A 24,408-nucleotide genomic window follows, 5' to 3' on the forward strand; every position below is an offset into this window, starting at 1 on the left:
TGGCAAGAGGACAAATGCATCAAAACTAACATCAACACCACTCTATGTGCGCTAATATTAAAATGACCTGGTTCATGACATCTGTCTAATTTATGTCCTTTAATACCCACTATGGCAACTCCACCATGGCTCTCAGGGCCCATTGAAACATGTGCCACAAGGATGATCTCAGAATGATACAACTTTTGGCATTCACTCAGCAGTAGTCCCAGGATCCAAATACCAATCAACAAGACATACTGCCTGCCTCATGTACACCGCTCTCCACCTCTGTCCAGGGGTATCTTAATGGGCCCCATGGGTCAGAGTCCACAGTGCAGCAAAGTGGCCACAATCTAACAACCAGCTCTGTACAACACCGAAAAATCGAAATATACTTCTGGGCTACAATCAAACACAAAAGTATGGTCATACATGTCCAATTGCGTATTTCCTTGTACTATGTCAGGCCTAGCATCGACCATGTAATAGCACTTTTATTTTCAGCCATGCTGAAAGTAAAGAAAATGAAAGTGCGCTGATGTGGCTGTAGCGATTGCTTTGTGGTGGTGGGTGGTGGATGGGGAATGGGAAAGCAAAAACGGAGAGTTCTGGGGATGGGAAAGCAAGGACGAGGGAAGGGCAGGCTATGGTTAAAGCTAAGATGGAAGGCGAGAGGCAAGCAATGATGGGGGCAAGCAGTAATGAGGGTCAAGGGAGAGGTCAGTGGTCAGGCAAGCAACAGGGGGAGGGATAAAGCAGCAACTGGCGGGAGGTGGTGGGAGGGAAGAGAAAGCCTGCAAAACAGTGCAGGTCTATGGAGTGCATCACTAGAAAATAAAAAAGTACATCTGAAAGCAGTCAGCCAGTGGAAGGTCACTGTACGCAGAGGGAAATTGTATTTTGTCTATGCTTCACATAACCTGACATACACAGGACAAAAATGACAAAAATGAGAAGCTGGAGGCACTGACCAATGAGAAGCAAGGAAATGAAAGTGATGTTGAAGCCAACCAATGATAAGTAAAGGTAAGTAATGGGCTCTAAGCCCATTTTGAGTTCTTTTTTATTTACAAGAGGTTCTCAAGCTACAGCACATGCCCTATATCCGATGAGACCTAAAAACTATGGTGCAAAATTCTTTAAGCATAAACATTTGCATATCAGTATGTCTGCAAAAAGACACTGATGGGCTGTCACAAACCTGTTAGGTTATAAAAAAGACAATGGTAACGTTTAACTCAATTAATATTTGTAACGGGTAATGTTATTTCACGGAAAAGATTTCAAATGTGATTTATTTGAGAAGCATGCAAGAACTTATTTAAGTGCCATGGAAATTGCAGAAGTGAGTGAGGTTTCGTCAACCTAAATAAATGTCAACTTTAGTCCTTGTCAAGATTTCACCAACAATTACTAACAAAGGACTCGACTGGTGGATTCTTTTGAGAGGCTCAAGAAATTTGAATTGTGTGTTCCATAGTTGGAGAATGACAACCAGTTAGAAGGTATTAACATGCAAATGTAAAGCCAATATAACAAATGGAAAATCTCACAATTAATAATTTCTACATTCATGTAGCACATTCTACCTTTTGCATGGCCTCTAGGCACTGATAAGAGGTGTTAATTATTACCCAAACTAATGGTACTAATTTTAACGAGCTGATGCCCTCATTACGAGAGATCTATGGAAGATATGATAATTATCGCACCTTTAAAAATCCAATACAACGGGGATTGGCATTTTCCAAATGTGAGAAAATTAACTCTTATTACACGTTTTACCCTTTAAAATTGGGTATAACAGGTGGATTTTGTTGCTTTGAGCACCGAAATCCGCATGCACAGGTATTGCCCCCCCCCCCCCCCCCCCCCCCCCCAACCCAAGAAATGTCAGCAGGCTTTACCTGTTGTAATTCATCTCTGGAAAATTGAGAGGGTCATGGTATTGTATTGTATTGTAATTGCATTTATATAGCGCTTACTACCCCGTACGAGGCGTCCAATCACTTTTTTGGCGAGTAGCGCGCTACTCCGGGACAAATAGAGGATTAGTGTTGAATTTGTACAGTGAAACATGCAAGTACATTTTAAGTGGTGGATAGGTCAGTCAGTTATTTGGATCTGGAATGATAGCAGAAGGATAGAGGAGGGAAAAAGGTTTGTATTTATATAGCGCTTGTTACCTCTTATGGGGTGTTGAAGCACGCTATTCAGGAAGCCCATAAAGGATTAGTGGTGACTTAATATGGTGAAATATAAAAGTAATTTCAGTGGTGGATATGTTAGTCAGTTATTTGGATTGAGAAGGGTTGGGGAGGGGTAGAAAATGGAAAAGGTTTGCATTTATATAGCGCTTGTAACCCTGATGGGGTGTTGAGACGCTTTATTGGCGAGTAGCACTCTACTCTGTAACCCATAAAGGATTAGTGGTGAATTAGTATATTTGAATATGGAATTTGAGAAGTGAACATGTCAGTCTGTTGATTTTGATTAAAATAGATAGTTGAGGGATAATTTTTTTAGATCTTAGCAGTAGGAGGAAGCTTTTGAATGAGTAAAAAGTTAAATACCCTAAAGCAAACAGGAGTTTGTACAGGGATCAGAAAAGAATGGACCACTTGTAATGATAGCCTCAAAGGGATTAAAGGCTGAGTGACTCCAGCAGAACTGGAACTGGAGATCTTCAGGTTACACAGAAATCTCTACAAACATTGCGTTAGCCTACTGAGCTATCCAACCAACACTATCAGGAATGAGCCCTGCAGAGATGTAGACTATGCGGAGTTAGCTGTAACCACAGATGGGGAAAGTTGCTTTTTTGTACCTAGTGCTAATGAGTAGGACAATGGAAGAATTAAATGCATTTGGAAAGCCAACTGATGGGTTTCCAAATGATATACAATTTATACCATTTTTTTCTAAGGAAAGGTTGTAAATCGAACATAAATAAAATGTCGAAAATTAAGAAAAGGCAGGATTTACCGTAATAAACACATTACCAAAAACAAAGTTTGAATGAAAACGCATAGCAAGCTAGGAGAAGGCCGGGTAAGACACTGGAAAAGGAGCAAGGAAGCAAAAATGCGTAGCGCATGTTCTTTTAGCGAAGGTAAAAAAATAGCGCACGAAATAGAAGGGAGTGGTAATAATGCCATTTTAAGACTGAACTGCGTTGTGTCACTGCAGCGCGCACTGGAGGGCTCTGTAGCTGGGAGAGCAGCAGACGTGGGTGGGGGGCACGCTGGGTGGTCACGTGCTGCGGTGGTGTGGACAGCAGAGTAAAGAGTAAGATAGGCTGAGGAAGCAAAATGGGGTTAAAGGGAGGGACCTCCGACCACTGAGTATTTACCTCCAAGGGAGCAGGCGGACACCTGTTGCTTAGAGGGTTCCTGGGGTATTATTCCAGCCGTGAAGCCTGTGCGGTCCCAGCTGCACGCGCTCCCTGCCGTGTGGCATTGCTTGTGCAGACCCTCTCTGACAAACACAGAGGCCTTACACTTAGATTCTATTAGGAAAGGGGCGGCCAGAAAGACACAACCAGCAGAGAGGCCTCTCACAGGATGGTGCACACGTGCTCAGCGACGCTATCACAGGGTTAATGTCAACTGTCAGCACCATGATGTCACGGCTGGGTCCTCACTTGGAATTTGGCGCCTGTTTTCAAGCAGGCCGCACTTCACCTAAAAACACTCGTCGGTCTTGTCATATAGAGACATTGCCCTCAGATGTGTGTGGGAACCACTCCCACATACACTCGGCCAGCTCTGATGTGTGAGCGGTCGAGTTTAGGATGGGGGGCCCCGGGCCCGCCCCGGTACAACGCCGCCCAACCGAAGCAGAGAAAATGGATCGGAAAACCGGCCCCAGACCACTTGAATGGGTGTGAAGTGAATGGCAGACGGGGGACTGGAAACTCTCTTCCCGGCTATTTCTCAGGCACATATAAAAAAAAAGGTTATTTTTCTTTCCATTCGAAATATGTGTGGAGGCAGGGGAGGAAAAAAATCGGAAAAGGGAGGGGGAGTTTTAATTTTAGAAAGACTGGTGTCATATTTTCGCCCATTGTGTGCATATGACAAAACTCCGAGGAAGGGGTGGCCTCCAGAGCCAAAGTAACCGCTGTGTTCTGAGAGTTCCCTTTTTTTATTTATAAAATTGCTTTCATTGCTTGACAGCAAAGTACACCATTTTAAGTTAAGCTGGAATTAAACATGTGAAAATGGTTGGAACTTTAGCTCTGTACGCTGCTGTCATCATTATGTAATTTTGTCTGTTGCTAAAGGCCCGAGGGGGCTATCAGCATTAGACAGGAGAAAGAAATTATCTTCGCAGCAACTACAAGACACAGCTCAATAGAGAGATTTTTGTTTCTTGAGCACGAGCAGTTTATTATTATAAATGAAGCGAGGATCCTTCTAACTGGGAGAAAGGGGTCTGCTGGCTGAATGGTTGAGCATTCGGGATTGGGGACATTTCAGACACTCTTTACAGGACAGAAAGAGCGGGAACCGCGCTACAGTGAGCACTCTTTGTCGACTGCCTGCTTTCTGTCATGCAGAAGATAATCAACATCACAGGGGGAGTTTCTGGACAGACCGGGTCCAGACAGAAGAGATGCTGTAACACACCTAACTCCCGGCTACCCTGCAGACACGTTTGATCTTGGACAGGTTTATTTTCGTGGTGGCAGTTATAACTGGGCTGTACTAAACGTTCTGGCAGAAGTAAAAATGTCGTGTTCATAAAGTGTATCACATGTTGTACTCCTGTCAAAGCCTTCCTATGCTAGCCTCAAAGACGTGATTTTCACGCCTTCTTTCACTGTAGTTTGGCCGCTGGCGTCCTAGTGCCTGGTGTGACTGAAATCCAGTCTTTACAGCACTTTTTGACAAGCACGAGGCATTCTGAATACCAGCTCACGTCAGAGAACACAGCAACACCTACACGGAGGACCTTAAAATGAGGCCTATTCTCTGCTGCGTACTACGAGTAGTACCACCTTGAACCTGCAGGGGGACCTTGAAACAAATATATACCAGCTATGCCCATCCATCTGTTTTCTTTCTAGCCCGCACCCTGTAGAAAACCGTATTTGTAGTTCATGATGCATTTGTAATGATTGTAAATATACAAAGATGCCCACGACTTGTGGGCCCCACAAACCAAGGACAGAATATGAGTCTGGACTTGTGATTCTGACCTCACAGCCAGAGGCGCAACTAGAGCAAAATTTCGGGGGGGGGGGGCTAAGAAAAATTTCGGGGGGCTGAATCTTTAATCAATAGGCAGAGTGGAGCTGCAGGCTGTAAGGGTCTCCAACAAGGGGTGAAACAACAGCAAGGCCTAATTAACATTCAAATGGTCTTTTAAAGACCTGTGAAACGTTCGGGTGCGGCTGTGTGTGTGCCCGGGATCTGTCTCATCCCGGGCTGCCACACACGATGGGGGGAGGGGGGGGGGGGGGCTGAAGCCCAGTGAGTCCAATGGGTGTTGCACGCCTGAGTGCCAGCACCCCAGCTCTGCTCAACCACCTCTTGCAGGCCGAGCCCCAATGACCGCCTTTGTTGAAATGTGGATTGGGCTCTTGTCTGTCCACTGATACTGGCAATTAGAATTATTGCTAAAGGGTGAAGTGTCAGACAGTGTTGTCATTACTTTGTCAAAGGCAAATATGGCCGGGTCGGGCGGTGGGGGCGGGGCGCCACGGGAAGACCATTCTCTAGCTAGCTACTGAAATGGCTGATTGGGCATGAGTTCAAAAAAGATGCTCAAAACTCACCACTCATTTCAAATTATGTAGGCAAAGTGATGTCATCAACATAGTCGGAAAATAATTGCATGCTGCAAGCCTGCAGCTCGCTGAGCTCCATGGAATACCGTCCTTCGGTGTTCAACAACATTAAACAGTGTGTGCTTCCGCTGTGCCATGGCCACTAAAAAGCAACGCCTTGTGATTCGACTAAAAATCAGAAATATTGAATTTTAATAAAGGTGTGACGTGGCAGTTGTGTATCAAATCAAAAGTTTAGTGCACGTTCAGCAACACTAAAATGCTAGTGACCAAACACGAATGAGGGTTGCACCATGGCGCAAATGCTAGTGAGCCATGCTACATTTTGCACTCAAGAGTGACATACACTCAGCAGTCCAGGCACCAGGAGAGCCGGTCACAGCCTCTCTCAGCCCTCTACAAGCAAGTGCTCAGAGAGGGTGTCTTTGATCACGCAAAAAAGGGGCCCTGCTGGGACCACCAGAAGGACACTATGCAGTTTCAAAACAAAAGACGCAGTGGGCTGCTCACCACCCCAGGTGTGACATAGCACCAGGACAAATGAAAATGCAATGAATGGATTGTCATAGCCAATCAAAAATCAAAATCAATCTGTTGCATATGTCACTCTTGGCACTCCTCAAGATGCAGCTCAAAATTATTATCATTACTGCCGACGACAGCTGCCAGCTTCGCCTGGTTTCCAATCACCCTTTTACGCTGACTTGAAACTTGATTTTCTTCTCAACCGGAAGAGCAGAAGGCTAGTGCCTTCACTACTTTGCATAGTCATGGCACTCTCGGTTTCTGTTTCGTGCTTCACAAAACATGTAATGCACTGACAAATGAAATCCTAGTGACACAGTGTGAGCCAGCACATAGTCGAAAACTACTCAAATGTAAAAGGTGTTTTTTAGTGGGGATGGCACCCGAGGAGCTGTACCACCCCTCCAGGGATGCTAAGAACAGATGACCAGTGAATATGCAAAATATCCAATTTAGATCCATGCTATTCGCAAGATATCACATGAATATTCAATTCCGAATACCTGGTCCATTTGTGGCTTTGAGGACAGGAGCATCTCCCCCATGTCTCATGAAATCTGCATACCCTACAGTCAGGCATTATGTATGGCCATTCCACCAGGTGACGTAGATGCATCTTATTTTACCCACACTGTCAAATAGTATTCTTTTACTCCAGCGTGATTTACGAGCTCATTGCTTTTGGGATCCTACTTAGCTAATATGAATATTTGCACATTGAATGCATGGGAGAATCACGCTCATAATTAAGAACTTCCTGATTTGCTTGAAAGCAGAGACATTTATAAAGTACTTAAAGCATGAACGTAGATAGCATCTACACCCCTGAAGTACAATTACACACAACTCTGATGGTGCTTCGTTTTGCTGAAGCCTTATTACAAACAATATTCTATTCGGCGGCTTTGTCAAGCATCCCCGGTTTGAAGGATCTTTGAAAAATGCCCACTGTTCCCAGATTGCAGTGCATATTAATTTCATGCTGTCGTTAATAACCAAATGTGTCGCTGGTTCGCCTTGGTTTTTCTGCTCAAAATGCTAAATGCTTGTTTGCAGTATCACTTTTTTCAAGCTGCTTACAATGCCTTGCTTGTTGAGAATGTTACATCAAAAAGACTAACATATTTTGTAATTCAAAGTTGAAAATGTGGCAGTGGTTCAATGACATTTGTTGCTGCAGCATGGACAGCAGGGTGGAAGAAAGGGCAAGGCATGGTGGGTTCCAAGGGGTTGAGATGAATAAGCAAGCTGCCGCTTATGTGTTGTGCTCATTCACCTATTTATCCAAGACTCTTTATAAGACACATTTATTTAAAGTGAGTCTTGTTTATCAAGTTTGTGCTCTTTTGAGCTACCTTAATATGATGGAGAGAAGGGCCAGTGTGACGGCAATGGCCATACACATTGACCAAGTGATGTGGCTCTGACGCAGCAACACAGACGCACAGGTACACTCTAATGGACAAAGAGACGTTGCGCATCAGATATCCATTGAGATACTTGTGCATAAGTACACCATCAGAAATCCATCAAGATACTCATGCATGAGTACAACATCAAATATCCAACAAGATACTCATGCATAAGTAAACCATCAAATATCCATCAAGATACTCATGCATACGTACACCATCAAATATCCATCAAGATACTCATGCATAAGTACACCATCAAAGATCCATCAAGATACTCTTGCATACATACACCATCAAATATCCATCAAGATACTCATGCATATGTACACCATCAAATATCCATCAAGATACTCATGCATAAGTACACCATCAGAAATCCATCAAGATACTCACGCATATGTACACCATCAGATATCCATCGAGATACTCATGAATGAGTACACCATGAGAAATCCATCAAGATACTCATGCATATGTACACCATCAGATATCCATCAAGATACTCATGCATACGTACACCATCATATATCCATCAAGATACTCATGCATAAGTAAACCATTAAATATCCATCAAGATACTCATGCATACGTACACCATCAGATATCCATCAAGATACTCACGCATATGTACACCATTAGATATCCATCAAGATACTCATGCATATGTACACCATCAGATATCCATCAAGATACTCATGCATAAGTACACCATCAGATATCCATCAAGATACTCATGCATATGTACACCGGTAGTTAAACATTGTCAGACATATCCCCGGAGGATGCGCTCTCTGATGATGCACAAAAAGATGTATGGACAGGCAAACCACTTGAAAGACTTATGCACGGCTGTGTTTTGTGGACATAATATTGCACCCCCAATGTTAGGATGTACTTTCTGCACAGATGTTTGACTAGTATGTCTTGAATCATCTTTACAAGGGTGCTTCAAGGGTATGAAGATTGAAGAGGTAAATGCTGCTCTGCTCACTGCATGGTCCAGGGATCGAAGCGTGGAGTTTACCTATACAAATCCATGCTGATCAAGAAGCTTGCTGTACATTGATAGCGTCTCCCTTCTGTAACATGACAGAAGACCTCGCAGTTCATTGTAACTTTTGCATATTATGCATGAATTGCAGTGTAAGGGATTAATATTTTATTTATTGCATGTTGTAGACTATCGAGCCTGGGACGTGTGTATTCCCTTTGGAAACAAACCAACGCAGTGCTTCACAATCTTGTTTCTGGAAATCTGTTGATTTTATAGTGTTGTGAAAAGTAAATAAAATAAAAAAAGAAAATAAACTTAAATAAATTAAAAACCAAGTCTTGCTTACAGATTTCCCATGAACCGCAACTTTTTTTTAAATAATACAGGTTGATACGAAGATGAGGCAACGGCTGTTCCAAGATTTACATTCCCAGGCTCATCAGCCCACTATTCATTAAATTTGAGAGACCAAGATTTGCAATGACAAATAAAAAACGTGCAAAGAAAACTGCGTAGAACCCACATGCAAGATTCCAAACCTCACACCTTATAAAAATGTGTCAAGGAAATTAAAATAGGCGCATAGCGAATGCGCATCCCACACTGCACACACAGTGAACATCAGAAGTGACACGTGCTGGTGACCTGGTGTTTCAACGTGTGAGGCACTGGGAGGCATCAGCTCTGCAATCATGCCTCACTCATCCAAAGGGTCTCCTCCTGAAACTCTGCACTCCCTTCAGCGGGTCATTCATACACAACACTGTCCCAGCAGGGCCTGACTGCAGAATGGACATCAATTTCACACAATGTGTGCGACCTTCTACCCCAGGCTGTGTTTGCAGCCGCGCACGAGCTGAAATCAATCTCAAGACACTCTACGCGATGATTATCGAATCAACAGATTTTGGGTTATTAACAATGCTAAATTATGCATCACTTTTCGCAGTGGGCACCGACAGGCAGCAGGATTCGTACCGTAAGACACTGGTAGCTAGCTTTAATGGGAGATCATAGGAACTCTTTAGAGAAGTGTTTGGAAGACTATTGACTAAAACATGGATAGAGTAAAAATGTAAGTAAGCTCCTTAAAGCACGTAAATAAGATTTCCTCCTCGTCATCACGAGGAGGAATGCAGGGTGCCCACATTATGAACCTAAATGTAACTTTTTCACTGCACATTTTGTCAATGATTGCGCAGATCAGTCAGGGCGGATTGGCGCTAATAAGCACGCCAATGTCGCAGGCACACACAGAAAGGGGGTTCATAGCCACAGGATAAAGCAGTCTTCAAGTGTGGCATTGCGGAGGAGCGTGCCACCGCAGCAGCCCAGGGCGCGCAGGCATGGGGCAGGCGCCCGCTTCTGTCACAGATCAGCCTGACATGTGAACTGCCTAAGCCCTCTTTTGTGAGGTGCACCAGCCACTCTGGCCAGAGCTGCTCTCTCTGAAGCACCTCCACAGCTAGGCTGCTCTCCTACTAGTGACACAGAGCAGGTGAAGCCAAACTCTCTCGCGCACCGACACACACTACCTTTAATCACCTGCCCAAGAGTGGCGGAGCCGCCCCAGCTCGGAGGAGATTACCTTAAGACCTTTACAGCTGGGATGGAGAACAATTACTGCATTAGCAAAACGGTTCATCTCAACTTTAAGGTTGTTTTGGGCTTAGTGTGCACACAGGCATTTACGAGTGTGTGTAAGTGCATACCCTAGAAGAAACCTGCCAGAGGGTTTTGAGCAAATACTACAAAACTGCAAAACAGACATCTGGGGGGAGCTGGTTTCAAGTGTCTGCGGTGCGTGGATGCACTCTGCAAACTGGAGCAGCTCTGTCTAAAGACTGGGCCCAAACCAGGGTTCCATTCCTGAATTTTGCATAATTTGTGAGGCATTCTGCACCTCTAATGGAATAGGTTCGGACTATATTTATATATGGATATATATATATACAATCTAAATACGGCTGGACTACATAATTTCCTTCAAGTTGTCACCTGAATTTCTTTCTATGTGATATTTGTAACTTCAGATATGTTATTTGTTGTTTACATATGCTGAATGGTCACATTGAATATTGCCCTGAATTCAAGTTGCGTCACTGCACCCCACGGTTTGGGATAGTATTATAGAGCTTGCTGGGCAAGGCCTTCACATATGCGTCTTTCATGACCCAGCGTGCGACGTTTATCGAGATTCAAAAGTCCCTTCACCAGTGTTGCTTTCGCCACAGAGATCAGTGTATATATGGTTCACTCACTTTGTTTTACTATGCTACTTACAACAGTTCCATCTTCCACACTTGAATTTAATGATTTTCTGCGATTTGCGGCTACAAATTATGCAAGACTGAGAAGTGGGTTGTGAAAGGCAAGAACTGAAGGTGGACATCCACCGACTCCAAGCAGAGAATGCAAGTCTCTCAAACTACTTCTTACATTTTGTAAATAAACCTGCGTCAGATTCCTGGCTGCAGGTTCCAGAATAGCTAACTCTCAGAGTTTAACTCTGACGTACTCCTCTGAGACATATGTGCGCAGTATTTCCAGCTGCTCTCTCAAGAGCAGAGCTGTTTGACACAGGGCAGTCCAGCACAAACATACACAACTGATCACTTTTATTCCTTCTGTTGGACAGACATAAACTAAAGAAAAGACAATATCAGGTGTTATCACGGACAAGCCTTCGAAGTCCCAAAGACCCCTGCGCACCACTGAATTAAACCAATGGCAGGGAAGAGCTGGGAACTCCTCACACATTGTACGTCTTAGCATCCAATTCTTGGTTCGACACTAACATCTGTGGCTCCTCACCAACAACCCATACAAGATGAACTTCAAACATGTAAACAGAGGCATCTGAAGAAGAACCTCTCCCAAAAATGACATTTAGCGCGCAGCGTTCCCTTTATAAGGGTCATATAAAGCAGCCTGCCTGCCCGTTGTTTCTCCTGACAGAAAAACAAGTTTTACCGTCCAGTTCAAACATGTGCTCCCCCCTCCTCGAGAAACTAATCTAGAACAGCTCAGAGTGGAAACAAACAAAAACACCCTCCGAGGCCAGGAGGAGCGGGGTCGCTCGTCCGATGCCATTTTGTAGAAGGGGGAGAACGACAGGCATTCATTCAAGCGCCGAACAAACAGCCCTTGTGTTTGGCACACGCAGACGAGACATATTTGGGAGAAGTGTAACCTTTTTGGAATGTATGGTGGCTTGGACTTCACAATCAAACACGCTTCGGAGGGAGAGCAGAGCGGATGCGGCCGGAGCAGCCAACGTGATCAGTTCTCTCTGGGGTCCGCCACCTCTAGCCTCCAGCAGTAAAACACAAGCAGGGGCAGCTCGCCCTAAAGTGACTGTAAGAAAGGGGCCGCCCTGGCGGGGACGAGAAACCTAACTGTCACAAAGCCCCTAACCGCTCCTGAAGGAGTAACAGCGCCCTTTAGATAGACCAGCTGTGAAGGCATAGACGCACCCTTTAGATAGACTGGCTGTGAAGGCATAGAAGCACCCTTTAGATAGACTGGCTGTGAAGGCATAGAAGCACCCTTTAGATAGACTGGCTGTGAAGGAATAACAGCACCCTTTAGATAGACTGGCTGTGAAGGCATAACAACACCCTTTAGATAGACTGGCTTTGAAGGTATAACAACACCCTTTAGATAGACTGGCTGTGAAGGAATAACAGCACCCTTTAGATAGACTGGCTGTGAAGGCATAGACGCACCCTTTAGATAGACTGGCTGTGAAGGAATAACAGCACCCTTTAGATAGACTGGCTGTGAAGGCATAACAACACCCTTTAGATAGACTGGCTTTGAAGGTATAACAACACCCTTTAGATAGACTGGCTGTGAAGGCATAGACGCACCCTTTAGATAGACTGGCTGTGAAGGAATAACAGCACCCTTTAGATAGACTGGCTGTGAAGGAATAACAGCACCCTTTAGATAGACTGGCTGTGAAGGCATAGACGCACCCTTTAGATAGACTGGCTGTGAAGGAATAACAGCACCCTTTAGATAGACTGGCTGTGAAGGAATAACAGCACCCTTTAGATAGACTGGCTGTGAAGGCATAGACGCACCCTTTAGATAGACTGGCTGTGAAGGAATAACAGCACCCTTTAGATAGACTGGCTGTGAAGGCATAGACGCACCCTTTAGATAGACTGGCTGTGAAGGAATAACAGCACCCTTTAGAACGACTGGCTGTGAAGGAATAACAGCACCCTTTAGATAGACTGGCTGTGAAGGCATAGAAGCACCCTTTAGATAGACTGGCTGAAAAGGTATAACAACACCCTTTAGATAGACTGGCTGTGAAGGCATAGAAGCACCCTTTAGAAAGCCTGGCTGAAAAGGTATAACAACACCCTTTAGATAGACTGGCTGTGAAGGCATAGAAGCACCCTTTAGATAGACTGGCTGAAAAGGTATAACAACACCCTTTAGATAGACTGGCTGTGAAGGCATAACAGCACCCTTTAGATAGACTGGCTGTGAAGGCATAACAGCACCCTTTAGATAGACTGGCTGTGAAGGCATAACAGCACCCTTTATATAGACTGGCTGTGAAGGCATAACAACACCCTTTGGATAGAGGTGATGGGAAGGCATAAAAGTACCCTTTAGAAAGCCTGGCTGAAAAGGTATAACAGCACCCTTTAGATAGACTGGCTGTGAAGGCATAGAAGCACCCTTTAGATAGACTGGCTGTGAAGGCATAGAAGCACCCTTTAGATAGACTGGCTGTGAAGGCATAACAGCACCCTTTATAAAGACTGGCTTTGAAGGCATAACAGCACCCTTTAGAAAGACTGGACGTGTAGGCATAACAGCACCCGTTAGACAGACTGGCTGTGAAGGCATAGAAGCACCCTTTAGATAGACTGGCTGTGAAGGCATAACAGCACCCTTTAGAACGACTGGCTGGGAAGGCATAGCAGTACCCTTTGGAAAGAGGTGCTGGGAAGGCATAACAGCACCCTTTAGATAGACTGGCTTTGAAGGCATAACAGCACCCTTTAGAAAGACTGGATGTGAAGGCATAACAGCACCCTTTAGATAGAGTGGCTGTGAAGGCATAGAGGCCCTTCAAAAAGAGGTGCTGGGAAGGCATAACAGCACCCTTTGGATAGAGGTGATGGGAAGGCATAACAGCACCCTTTGGATAGAGGTGATGGGAAGGCATAACAGCACCCTTTAGATAGACTGGCTGTGAAGGCATAGAAGCACCCTTTAGATAGAGGTGCTGGGAAGGCATAACAGCACCCTTTAGATAGACTGGCTGTGAAGGCATAACAGCACCCCTTAGATAGACTGGCTTTGAAGGCACAACAACGCCCTTTGGATAGACTGACTGTGAAGGCATAGCAGTACTCTTTAGAAAGAGGTGTTGTGAAGGCATAACAGCGCCCTTTAGTTAGACTGGCTTTGAAGGTATAACAGCACCCTTTAGTTAGACTGGGTTGAGGCAATTCTACACTAAGTTCTCCTAGCGAAGTTGAGGGGTGGGGTCATCGAACAATACAGGGGCCCCCTTCGCACCGGAAAGTTCAGTGGGAGGCCAGTGGCACGCTCCCGCAAGTTAGTTCCACACTGAAGGTATGCTGCTTTCACGAGAGCCCCCTGCAGGCCACCCCGGGGGTCCTAGCAGTGAGGGCCCGGGGCCCTGCTCCGTGATGTCAGACTCAGAGCCGTGCATTTAGTGCACTGCCTGTGTGCGGCCTGTGTCCACAATATGTCCACCTGGGAAAGCCGTGCGCACCAGAAACACTCTGAGGTGTGCTTTAGCATTGTCACACTACAGCGCAAGCAGCGCCTGTCAGTGTCCCGACCTTCATATTGAATTGTGCTTTTGGTAGGCATGGCAACTTATAATTTGTAGAGGATGGGGTCGTGGCTGGCGGGATTTTCAGTAAAAAAAAGCTGACAACTTCGGCATTTGAGGAGAAAAACACGCACTTCTCTTATGGGTTAACTTGTGCGCGTGGGGATCCTGTATTTTGACAACTGCGTATTTTATATATCATTGTCATTTTCTACAACTTGTGTTGGTAAAGTGCCCAACCAGCCATTCTTTGGCAACGTTGGCGCTACATCTAATGTCTACAAATAAAGTAGACACAAGGGCAATAAGGGCGGACTCTGTTCTGTAGAAACCGCCAGCTAATCGTGCCCTGCCACGAAACACCTCCGTGCCAACGAGGGTGTTATTGGAGTCCTCGTACACGAGCTCGCTCTACTAGGCACTTCGGCCCCTCGCCTTGGGCGAAGAACAATCACTCAGAAAGGTGGGGTGAATACCCACGCTGTCCAAAGACCCCCCTACATTTACCCTTACATTCTGAAAGGCATCATACCCTCCGATGTGTGCCCACACCTGACCCGTAAAGAACATCTTCCTGTCTCTCGGATGCACTTGGTGCACGTGGGCACTTTAAGGCCCCTCGCTGTCTATCTGCTTTGACTGCATCTGAGGGCGAGTCGGCTCGCAAGCTCCGAACCATGGACTTGACAGGCGAGCACGTGAGACCTTCACACGCGTACACACGGTCGCCCATAAATCAGGCTGGCCGCGTGCTCGGCTGTTTACCTAGCATTGCACTTGCACGGCGGACCGACCTGTGTCCATCACTATGCTTTGTATCTGTAGTACAGCATCTCAGCACGTGGTCAAGCGTGCATCCGTGCCCACCTAGATACGGCGTTAGAGATGCTGTAGAGGAACTGCGCATAAACTTGTCTACTCGCAGTGCCATTAAACGGTAGTTTAAACCGCTCAATTTGGGAATAAAGTAAACCTCAAAGGTAGATCATAGACTCCACATTTCATCTTCCATCGATGCCAAGCGTGCGTCCGTGCTGAGCGGTGCACGCTGCGCCCTTCGGTCAGTGATCAGAGGACACGTGTGGTGCGCCGAGGTGGTCCCTCTGTCCGCAGGCATCCTCCGGTGAACGCTCCCAAGTTTCAAAGCCCCCCGGGCAGGGCTCGGCTTGAAGTCTCTTCTGCCCGCTGCCAGCCTGGTGAACTCACCCCCCTCCACAAGCGAAGGTCACAAGACCGCTGACACTACAAACAGGCAGAGTCCACCCAGCCCGCACGGGACAGGAAAGACCCGCAGGAACTGGGGGCAAAGACACGTCCCGGCAGAAAAGAACTGAAAGGGAAGAAAAGTAGCGGATCGAGAAAATGGCCATCCGGCTGCAGCAGCCCGGGAGGATGTGAAGTTATTCAGAGGCGAGAGTTGCAAAGTGTGCAGCAGCCAGAGTTAGGGAGTGAGGGGCAGCGGTACCTCCAGGGGGCTCCTTGGAGGGACCAGACTGTCACAAGCCCCCCAATCAATAACCCCCATGTACTTACAAGAATCCGGGGCGGGCAGCCCGTCCGGGAGCCCCCTCCTCTGCCTGGAAGAAGCGCGGGTCTCTCCTCTCAGCCTGCGGTGGGGCTCACCTGGCCCAAGCCTGCGCCCCGAGGAGCAGCGCCCACAACAATCCCCGGCTCCAGAGAGGATGCGCAGAGCGGCCGCCGGTGCACAGGAGGGGAGCCGCGCCGTCTCTCTCCGCCGCCGCCAGTGCCCGAGTCAAAGTCAGCCCAGCGGTCCTGGAAGCATCCAGGAAGGAAGTGACAGAAGACGGATGGGAAGGGGGCGCTCAGAGCCCGGACAGCATGGCGTGCAGGGACGCTAGCTGGCTGCCTGCTGCTGCTGCTGCTGAGAGATGCTGCTGCTGCTGCTGGCTGGTGCTGCCTCCGCTTCCCCCTGCCTGCCTGCCTCCTCTCGTCTCCTCCTCGCTCCTGTCTCCCACACTCCCGGACTGCACAGCCTCGCCTCCTCTTCTTCCTCCTCCTCCAGTGCCGGAGCAATCCTCGGCTCCACTCTTGAGAGGAAAGGGGGCGGGCCCGGCAGCCCCGAGGAGTTTAATAAAACAAACATATACCGCGCCTTCCTTACCTCCGCGGCCCCGGCGAGATTGATAAATTGCTCCACTCCACTCCTTTAATTATGGATATGGTATGCAGAATAAATCAAGAGCATCAGCACCTCAATCAAGCCTTCTTAAATTATAATTGCGTCTGGGCGAATCAATCTTTTCATTTCTGACATTTGGCTAATTTTAGTTCTTTTTCGCTGGTAATGGCATGCCAGGCGCAGCCCTAATGACAATTCTCTTTCGGGCGGCTGGTGAATAACAGTGGCGACTTGGCGCGCGGCCCCTCCCTCAGGTGCGTGGCACCGGCCGCAGCGCCTAGAGGCCCCGGCCACCCGGGGAAACTTGTTTTCAAAGCAGGCCGGTGATGTCAAGGGCTGGGCGGCGAGCGTCGTCGCACCCTCTAATATCCGAGGTCCTTACAGACGAACTGTTGTGGACAGCAACTTTCCAAGCACCTTGTTTATCGGGAGGTGAGGTGTCTGCGCGCGCGTGGGAGCCCGTGTGGGAGTGTGTGTGTGTACTCACTCACCTTCAGGCAAACATCGCTGCATGTATGGCTGAGTGGGGACAGGCATTGCATGTACTTGAGTACACAGGTCAAAGTGTACATACATGTGCCGGATTAGCTGTCTGCGTATGTTTTACTGCATATGTTCCACCACATTCATATGTATGCATACATTCTGTGTCCTACATAATGTGAAACTGAATTGCTTCTAGGCGCTTGAGAATCGGAGCTGAAGGCAGCTTCACTGACAACAAGAACAGATGGGCTTTCGGCCTCTGCTCTGCATGTGAGTCGGTGGAGTGCGTCGTGTGTGTGTGCTGTGTGAGTGCTTCCACCTGTGAAGGTCAGCCTCAAGAAAAGCTTCTCTCCTCGGGATTTGTAGCTGGTCTTAAGGGCGTCAAGGAACTTAAGATTATTAGAACGGATATGAGCGTAACTCCACCTTCGGGCCTTAGGCCAGCATTCATGTATGCATGTAAGTGTATACCATGTACACGTGGAAACACATACAATGTAATATCTACTTATTATTCCGTTTTTTTGTGTGAGCAGAAGAAGCTTCACCTTCCAACAATTATACACATGGAACTCTTTTATAACGACGATTATCTTATTTTTTTTTATAAGAAAAATTCTTGTGTGATATTAAATCAAGGAAAGAAAATGTGTAATTATGGAACAGTAGCCACATGTCAAACTAATTCTGAAAAATAATTTTATGGCCAGAGCAACTCTGTGATGCCATACAGATCAACCAAACTGTGTCGTTTTTTCATTTTTTTGTAATTTATTTAAACATTACATACATTATCTAAAATTATGTACAAAGGTGCATATAGAATTTAGTGATTAATGTGTTTTAAGAGATAAGTGATGGACCCCCCCCACATAAAGTAACCATAACCACACATCAAAAGAAAGTGACAATAGGTGACATAACATTTTACAAAAAAGATATATAAATGTTTATTGGTATTAAGAACGACGTCCAATTCAGACAATAGAAAGCTAGAGACCAAAATGTATTATGGCGCTTTCACGTCAGGACTGTCCTTTCAATGATGTCGATGAAGTTTCAACCCTATTCAGGATATGAGGGTCTCATCAGGACGTTGGTAATCTGAGCGCCATGGATAATGGGCAAACAGATATTTCTTTTTTTCTCTCCTGAGGAAATTCTGTTTCTCCAAGGCTGTGATTCTCATGGGGAAGTTCTTATTATTCAGGAAGATCCGTGGAACTCAACTGATCTTTATCTACAGGTCTCGGTGCTTGTTCAATCGCTTTCAGTAAGCTTCCCTTAGGGTTGACACCATCAGCAGACAATGTGTAGCCCAGATATTCCACACTTTCAGAAAGGAAAGAACACTTTTCTCTTCACAAAGTAATTCCAACATCTTCAATTCTTTTTAAGGTTTGTTTCTAAACTGAATTGGGTTCTTGAACTGTCTCACCAGAGACCAAAATATCGTCTTGAAAATAAATAACACGATCCATACCCCTGAAAACTTCAGACATCATGTGTTGAAACAGGCTTGTCACAGAAGGGAGTCCAAAAGGCATATATGTAAATTGAAAAGTACCCTCAAGCGTGATAAAGGCGTTTAGAGTCTTAGAGTCTGGGTGAAGCGTGATCTGGTGGTAAGCATTCTTAAGATCTAATTTGGAAAATAATCTTGCGCCTTTCAACAACAAAACCAATTTGGTTATATTTAGTAGAGGATAGGTGTCAGATATGATATTCTGTTTGAGTTACCTCAAGTCTACACAAGATCTCAAGCGGCCAACAGATTTGCTTGTGATGACTACTGGCGAAATCCAATTAGAAGCCTCCACAGGATTGATGATACCATTGTGGAACATATCTTTAAGCAATTCTTTTACTCCATACCTGACTATGATGAGAACCCTTCTGAGTTTATGTTGTACAGGAATAGAATCTTTCTTTAGCAATATCTTGTGCCCATAGCCTTTAAGCATGCCCAATTTGTCATCAAAATCATGTTTCATAGAGTCTAAAATGCCATTGATAATTTCTTCCCCAACAACCATCACTTGCATGGGCACCCTCAGGTCAATAATAATATGTAGATCATATTGATGAACCCACCCCAAAATAGCAGGTCCATCTTCAGAAACATAAACATTTCCCAATACAGACCTTTCGCCAAACTCCATGAACCCTATAATTTCAATTGTCTCACCTTGATAGTCTGTGAGCTTCCTTGGCCAGCCCGGGTCAACTGTCACAAACCAAACATCCTCCCAACAATAAACCCCTAAACATTACACAGACTCGCACCTATGGAGACCAGCAGGGCGCGAGGGGTAATCTCGCTGAGAGTGCTTGTCCCAAGAAGGCACGAGTCAGACATAACAGACACCCATGTCATTAAGTGGACAGACCATAAAGTAGAGACAGGATACAGGGGCAACCAGAAAATATATTCCAATGACTGAAAATTAATTACTCACTAAGTAGTCACAATTTGCGAGTAACCAGAACAGAATGCAGCCAGGGCACAGTCATTTGATCCCATGGTCTAACTAACCCAATATTGATAGGAAGAAGTGTGGCATTGTTCTGTACACACTGATAGGGTTCATTACAAGACTGACCACTGGATTGTGGAATGCCAGCTCAGGAACTGAACCTGAAAAAACAGAGACAGCGGTCCTAACTTTCAGGTGCCTCTACATTTACCCATATAACTACGAGTTCCGTTTATCAGGATTGGATGCAGAAACCCATGGTGTTCCTTATTAAATGTCCCTAGGTGGAAAGACGAGATACAGTTGTTCTGGAAGCCTCGCCCACTTAATGTTGCATGCTTCATCATAGGCACCCTCATCGCACCCTGGTGAGAATGGTACTACCAGTGCAGACTCAACCTCATGAGTATGAGGGAGTTCTTCATAAAAAATTCCTGGATAATTAGAAGGATCCAGATAAAAATACCCTAGGGTGACCTTATAGGAATACCCTTTATGTTTAGGTACTGTAACATCTATTTGCGCTAAGGGGAATGCATGTAGACACCATGGGGGACATGCATCAAGCTTTTTACTGGTCGCAAACGGGCTGATTCGCAAAGCCGGTAAAAAGCCATTTCCGATTAATCAAACCTAAATGCATTAGCAAAATAGGTAATCACAATTTTTGAAATTAACTGTTTTGGAAATGCATTCAGGGAATCACAATCTGGGCGTTCATCACGGCTAATAAAGGCAGAAATAATAAATCCCTCCTAACTAAAGTAACACCTCTGCTTATAAATGACATGAGGCAGTCCTACTTTGCCTGCAAGGAGATGACCACACAACATAAATAGGTATTCTACAACTTGTTCAGATGCCAGGGGTAAAGGCTCCTGTTGTCACACATTCGTCAAGGAGCAGCGGCTGTCCATGTACCTACAGTGATCTCCCAGGTATGCGGTACATTTACCCTCAATCAACAAGTACCCTCAGTTCAAAGCATGTTACCACCACATGGTATCCTCAGGAAAATACTGTTTATATTGAACATTATATTCTTGTACCTCAGAAAGTATGGCCATACAGATAGCTTAGTCCTCTTAATTTCATATTTGTATTGAATTTTCCAAAAATGATAAAAACCCTTCACTCACTTTAGGTGGCTTCACTATCAGGGGTTACTTCAAAAATTTGTGTTTGTAGGTGGCTCACCTTGAGCTCTTTGATAAGGAGCTATCTTGTGTTTGGTGCAAGCTTTGTGGGGCTCAATCCTGTGGGACAACATTTTTTCCCTAGGAAATAATTATTGTATATTATTGTTCCCTGGTCAGAAGTTTAAAAGAAAAAGAATGAATATATAGGTTATTGGGTCCTTATGTGTCTATTTAATGTACAATGGTCTACTAAGAATCAGTCCATGCCTGGCACATCTCTGGGTCCAGAGCTTTGTTCAGAACCTAAATGCCCCCTAAAAAATCTCCCTAAATCCCTAATCAATGCCTATTTTCTGGTGGTGTTATGTATCTAGAAGTGAACATAAAGTCAAAACGTTGACTAGTGTTTCACAGGTACGGACTCGGTGTTTTTCACCTAAAAATATAGACAAAAATGAAAGTAGGGAACAATACAAAATGTGATATCAGGACAGATTTTCCTTGATTCTCATGTATTCTTTCATACTTAATCATGCTTGAATATTGTTAAAATGAAGAATACATTCTACTCATGTAACCCCTTTAAAACTCAGCAGTATAAAATCAGCTCTTTCATTGCCATTCATGTGAATTAAAGCGATGTAATCCGAACGTATCCAGTGTTTTTATGTTGTTTTACTGTTTATCAATACTGGTTATATTGTGAGATCTGACGGATGGGGCAGTTTTGGTGTGCGGTCTTGAATAGTTTTCCTCTAGATATTTGAATACGCTTTGGAAACTCACGCAGGAAAACTCGTAAACTCTACCTCTAAAATACTTATCTCCATAACTCGCTGGAATCACCCCCCTTGCCCCCCGCCCCCCGTCGGCATTGCATTGTTTGCAGTTAGTGGCTGGTTTATGTATTGTGTGTGCCAGGGGTTGACATTCCAACCCTCAAGTGCACTTCCAGTTGTACCGTCATGACACCATAGCGTATTGTAAAGAATGCATATTGTGGATATTGCCTATTCGGTGGATTGTGCAGCGTTCCATGCCTTCTGTCATAAAACAGAAATGCACTGTGGGTGTGTTAGTCCCATAAGTTTGAAGTGTTAAAGAGCATGCTCTTATATATACATTAAGGTCCACTATTGTGTTCTTCACATTGTCGTACTATAGTTTCGCCTGATGATATTCCCAATTTCGTCCTAATGAGTTAGTTTTTTTTAAAAATACTGCCCCTCTGTTTTCCTTCTCCAACACACTCATATTCGCTTTGCACTCTGGGACTTGTAGTTCTTGCAGAACACAATGGCATCATTACTTATGAGTAGAGTGTGGTTTATGGGGACCCTCCATCTCAATGTCTGTTTGTCACGTACAGTACTGTACATTTGATGATTGAACTTTTTGTGTGTATGGTAAAATTGCTATGTTTGCTAATTATCAATACAGTCTCATTACTTAAATCTGCCTTGTTTGATGAAAGTGGAAAATCGATCTTTGCTCCCTTACAGTAAAATTCGGTGTCTGGATGTCTCACATCCAAAGCTGATGGTTTCTTGGAAAAATGGTTGACGTATTTCATCGTCAGTCTACCCAATCTTATACTGCCCCTGCGTTCTAATATTCTTATCCCCACCTTACTGGTGGTCACTCCAACATTTTTTAATGTGCATGGAGATGTGAGCAAATAGATTACTGGGCTGCATGACAGGGAAAGGGCAGGAATACGCAATGCAGTTCATTCCTGTCCTTTCCATTGAATTGGTGACCATTTGGTTACCTAGCGGTAACTAAGGCCCCCTGTCACCATGTGTTGCTTGTGTTGCATACTGGATTGTTTTTGTGCAGGAAGGAGCACCTTCCTGCACAAACCGATTCTGGGAGACAGGTTCCTCTTTACATGTGTGCTGCAAAATGCAGCCCACATAGAAAGAAGAAGAAAGAGGAAAATACTAATATTTCTCCTCATTACACCTCCCTGTGAAGAATCTGGGGTATTCCCAGGTTTACAAGTTCTTGTAAATATAAGACTGTGTCAAAATCCATGGGAGTTACGTGGGACCACCCACCAAACACCCATGGAACGTCTTCCCAGGGCAGAGTAAAGCAAGACAGTGATTTGCGCTGCGTTACGTCAGATTTATAAAGCCGCTCATAGCCACGCAATGTGGCTTAGCGTGGCTTAATAAATATGACTTAGAGGTGTGTGTCATGCATGTACCATGCTGCGTGGTGCAAACGAGACGCAAGCCTCTCATAAATATGCAGCTACATTTTTACTGTTTTTCTTTGTTCCCTCTACCTTTTTAAACCTAGATCCAGGTACTGGCTGGGTGAACCCCACATACCTGTGGGTGCTCTCTAGTTCAGAGCCAGACAAGAATTTGGATCTCTTGTATGCTTTTACTATGTTTGAAGACAAACAATGCTTTGCTGATAGAGAAGGGTCCTACCATGAGTAATCTCCACTTTTTGTTAATTGAATTTCTAATAGGGTGGGGTAGAACAGAGAAGGTGGCAAGGCATGTTAATGGGTTTCTAAGATGGATTTTCACATGTCCATTTTCTCACTTTTTATAGTGCATTCTGGGTAGTACCTCTCCCTCAGTTTCTCACTGAGAGCCCATGCTTGTATATCATATATAGTAAGTTCTGTGTAGTTACGTCTTATTCACAGAACCTGGCCGACTAGTAGATTTTTTCTGAGAGAGTGATGATGGTGCATCTCAAAATCTAATAAGTATAATATCGCGTGTGGTTTAGAGAAATCTGAAAAGGACAGTTGGTTGCTGTCCCTTGGCACGGTAAACTTAATGTAACAATTCAAATCTTTTTACCATCATAGTAGTCTGCTTGTTCTTTCTTTGTTAGCCTCACTTAAAACCAGAATATCAGCTATGGAACGACCAAAGAATACAATTTACCAGTGAAGGTTGTTACAGTGAAAGACGGTTACTTTATCAACATGATGTACATATAGGTTCACATTCTAGAGGTGCAGAAACCTCCAATGGAAGTCCTCTTCCTCCATAATCTGGAACTAAAAGTTCATTTTTAAATCCGAAGTAGTTTTCTTTGAGTACTAAAGTGGAAGAGCTTATGTTGAAATTGATAGGTGTGGGGTATAGCCATTTCGTATTTCTCAGCAGTTCACTTATTGCTTTCAGAATAGGTTCTTGTGGCATATCTGTTTAGAGAATGTTAACATCTAATTAGATTATGATTTGTGAGGCTTGGTTGAAATTCAATTAGCTGAAAAGATTCAGGGGCAGATTTACAAACACTGGTTGCAGCACACGCAGCAAGACAACTTGTTGCGCTGCGTCAAATGAAGAGGGCAGGAATGCACCATATCTACAAAGATAGGGCACCGCCATGCTCTCTCTCTGTGCTGGTGCATTAGTGGCTGCCACGTGCCAATACAGGCACCCTAGCAACATAGTGCAAGGTTATCTTTGTTGCAGACAGGATTGTTTTTGTGCAGGAAGAGACATTGCCATGCACAAAAGCAATCCTCAGAGGCTTTTTCTTCTCTCTACATGTGCTGTGGAATGCTGCACACATAGAAGGAGGAAAAACGAGGAGGAATAAACACACCCAAGTGTTATGCGTAGGTTGCCTATGTTAAAAAT

The 24,408-nt window shown here is 44.9% G+C and overlaps 1 protein-coding gene across 18 annotated transcripts in view; it reads right to left on the reverse strand.

The window, feature by feature from the left end:
• The window catches only part of MEF2C (myocyte enhancer factor 2C), a 566,275-nt gene that overhangs the window by 286,181 nt on the left and 255,686 nt on the right, over positions 1-24,408 (reverse strand). Inside the window, exon 1 of one of the 18 annotated variants that reach the window (XM_078675362.1) lies at positions 16,077-16,554. The exons of 14 other annotated variants lie outside the window; for them this stretch is intronic. The gene's annotated coding sequence lies outside the window, so the exon portion shown is untranslated. Of the gene's footprint in view, positions 1-16,076; positions 16,555-24,408 lie in introns of those variants that run through there. 3 more of the 18 variants (XM_078675361.1, XM_078675354.1, XM_078675357.1) reach the window with 3 other exon arrangements.

This window comes from Lissotriton helveticus, chromosome 2_1 (assembly GCF_964261635.1).
Source record: "Lissotriton helveticus chromosome 2_1, aLisHel1.1, whole genome shotgun sequence".
NCBI classification, from domain to species: Eukaryota; Metazoa; Chordata; class Amphibia; order Caudata; family Salamandridae; genus Lissotriton; species Lissotriton helveticus.